At 42.2% G+C, this 3,528-nt stretch overlaps 1 long non-coding RNA gene across 1 annotated transcript in view; it reads right to left on the bottom strand.

Annotated features, from left to right (window-relative positions):
* Nucleotides 1-533: 533 nt before the first annotated feature.
* Nucleotides 534-3,528, bottom strand: part of LOC109290659 — a 21,960-nt gene continuing 18,965 nt past the window's right edge. The window contains exon 3 of the long non-coding RNA XR_002095648.1: nucleotides 534-544. This is a non-coding gene — a long non-coding RNA (uncharacterized LOC109290659). The remainder of the gene's footprint in view (nucleotides 545-3,528) is intronic.

Here is a 3,528-nt window from a genome sequence, read left to right as displayed (position 1 = left end):
CTACCTTACAGTCCATTCATCCAGCTCATACATCCTTAGCTTCACCTGCAAGAATGCTGTGGGAGACTGTGTCAAAAGCCTTGCTAAAATCAAGGTATACCACATCCACAGGTCTCCCCACATCCGCAGAGCCAGTCATCTCATCATAGAAGGCTATCAGGTTGGTCAGGCATGACTTGGCCTTGGTGAATCCATGCTGCCTGTACCTAATCACCTTCTCCTCCAAATGCTTAGAAATGGATTCCTTGAGGATCTGCTCCATGATTTTTTCAGGGACTGAGGTGAGGCTGGCTGGGTCTATAGTTCATTGTATCCTCCTTTTTCCCCCTCTTAAATTTGGGCACTATGTTTGCCCTTTTCCAATCATCTGGGACCTCTCCTGATCACCATGAGTTTTCAAAGATGATGGCCAGTGGCTCTGCAATCACATCGGCCAGCTGCCTCGGCACCCTTGGGTGCATCTCACCCAGCCCCATGGACTTGTATATGTCCAGCTTTTCTAAATAGTCCCTATCCTGTTCTTTCCCCACTATTGGCTGCTCCTCTCCTCCCCAACCTGTGCTGCCCAGTGCAGTAGTCTGGGAGCTGAGTTTGCCTGTGAAGACTGAGGTGAAAAAGGCATTGAGTACTTCAACCTATTCTGCATTCCCTGTCACTAGTTTGCCTCCCACATTCCTCTCCTGCTCCCATAACTTAAGGGAAAAGTGTTCTTTCTTATGTTCACAGGAATTATTTACTGAACTCAAATAAGACAGCTGCTCTTTGACTGCCTGCCCCTTCTGTACTTTAGACCCTGTAAAATAATTTAAACTTGTGCACACAAATAGTCTCAATTATAGTCGATTGTACCAGTTACATGGTTAAGAGCTTTGATGGATCATGAGTTTAATTTAATGGCTTAGTAATCATTGAAAACTTGGAAATTACCTTCAAACAGGAAAACTCTTTAAAGGTCTCCATGCCATATTGATGGTACATTGATCTGAAATTATTTTCACTAAACTGGTATTACCGCTAGTTTCTGAATTTCTGTGTTACCGTCCATTTTCCTTGCATATACTATATGACAGGGGACAATCATTCAGAATGTAACCAATTCCATTCATCCACATTGTAGATGCTACTGTAAATAAGCTAAAAGGAAAAGAGTCTATGCCAAAGCAATCCTACCATGGAGAGATGGGATTAAGTAGTTATATTGTCTATCAAATTCCTCTACAATACATTCTTTATTAATGACAAAAACAGCTCTATTTTAACCCAACAAATATTCCCCTGTACCTTTCCTTTAGCATTCTGCACCTTCTACAGGGACAGAAAAAGAAAAGCTCTGACCTGAGTCAGAAAGGTGATCTACAACAGAGGTGCAGATCTCTGATATACTACGCTGAACTGAGAAGTACCCATAAGATTCTACTTCTTCTCCAGAAACCAAGAGTTAAACTCTTGGCCCAATGAAGTCAATGGCAAATGTCCATTGATTTAATCAAGACCACCATTTCACTCTATGCATATCGCTGTGATGGGTCATCACTTCTACTGATGTTGAGAATAAATCTTAAAATTATTCTGAAAAAAGTCTCCAATGCATATCTACAGATATCATTTTTTTTCCAGTATAATGCATTACAGTGTACCTACAAAAAACCAGAACTCCTGGTTCTAAAATGATACCTTTTATTAGACCAACTGGAAAATGGCAAGAAAACTGTCCTTTTCTGCAAGCTTTCAAGATCAAAGTCCCTTCGTCAGGCTCTGGGAAAAGTGTAGATGGTACAAGATGGTAAAAAATCTCCATAGGTAGGAAAAAAACTTCATTTTTGCACAGAAGGAGCTGAAGATGGAAGTCTGTCCCTCTGGATCCATGACAGTGTGAGAGCTGTGTTGAGTAGCTTTTTGATGTGTTGATCTTCAGCTCCCTCTGTGCAAAAATGAAGTTTATTTCCTACCTATGGGGATTTTTTACCATCCTGTACCATCTACACTTTTCCCAGAGCCTGACAAAGGGACTTTGATCCCGAAAGCTTGCAGAAAAGGACAGTTTTCTTGCCATTTTCCAGTTGGTCTAATAAAAGGTATCATTTTGAGTTCTAGTTTTTTGTATGTCTTTTTGTCTCAGACCAACACAGCTACCAAGTACACCCCTTACAGTATACCTCTTATTCTAATGATCTGGAGCAGAACTGTCAAAATTCAACCAGCCCTCTGGACCAGATGAGCGGCACAAGCCGGGTCCATAGGCCAGATGTCCCCACACTGGATCCAACGCATGGGCCATCCACTCCAGCCGGTCCAGGGCTGTAGCTTCCTGTAGCATGGGACCTAGACCAGCTGGAACAAGTGCTATGTGCAGCCCAGGTCCTAGATCAGCCAGACTGGGCTCTGGATCTGGGGGAGCCACAGACACTCCCCCCACCCCAAGTCCCTGTTGGATCCTGTGCCTGCTCTAGCTGGTCTGGGACTGCACTACACAAGGTGCTCAATCCAGGACTTGCATCCCGGAGTGGCTGCAGCAGGTGCCCCATGCAGCTCATGTCTTGAACCAGCCAAAGAGGGTACCACAGTATATATCCTGAGCCCTGCACATGGGGTCAGTCTGGCATGCACCACATGGATCAACTATGAGACCCAGGGGCAGCACCAGCAGCCAAATAAGAGAGCTCCATGGGCCGAACCTCTGACATGCCTGATCTAGAGAATTAATTTTGTGATCCAGGAAATGATGTAGGCTATAACTTTCTGAAAGATGAATTAAAATGTACTCATATAACTTTTAAAAAGTGCCTCTTGATCTGAAATTCCCATTAGGTTCAATTTTCCCAAACAAGAGTTTTTAAAAGCTTGCTAGGGCACGGGTATCTAAAATGTCATAGTGCTGGAAACAAATGTATTATTTTATGACCCTCTGGAGAGCTTGTGGGGGGGGGAAAAACCTCTTCCACTTTATTCAGAAAGTCTATGCCTCATTGTTATAGCTTTAATGTTGTAGGTCAGTCAGACCACTGATGACAAACATCATCCCTTAGTTTAAAAAAAAAAAAAGAGAGAGATGTAAAGATGAAAGAAAACACAAGTCTGTCTAGGACAATAGTGTCATTTATCATATTTGCCAGAAAAAAAAATTAAATTCACCTATTGGAATGACATGAATAGCTACTTGTTTTCCTTTATGTAAATGAGATATAGGTTTAGTGTTTTAAAGACAGTCTTCACTTCACCAGAGGGATTTGGCTAATTACTATAACTATTCAAGCTGGTAATACTGATTAATTCAATTCTGCCTGGCACTATAACCGCCTTAGGCTATTTGACAACACGCTACAGATGTTCTGTGAATTGCTATGTGAACTCATTTCCTCAAATGTTCAATGTAAAGAAAAGTTGGGGCTTTATTTATTGGTCTTGGGAAAAAGAAGCTTCAGTGAAAACAAATACTTCCTCTACCCCATCCCAAGCCAAAGATCCCTTTTTCCCCCCCATCTCAGTTAGGAAAACTGCTGAACTGATGCCTGAGGGAGCAATCAAAAA

Source organism: Gavialis gangeticus, unplaced genomic scaffold, assembly GCF_001723915.1.
Source record: "Gavialis gangeticus isolate Ggan-Ray unplaced genomic scaffold, GavGan_comp1, whole genome shotgun sequence".
NCBI lineage: Eukaryota > Metazoa > Chordata > Crocodylia > Gavialidae > Gavialis > Gavialis gangeticus.
Note: the sequence above shows the minus strand (reverse complement) of the source record. Positions and strands in the feature narration are given on the sequence as shown.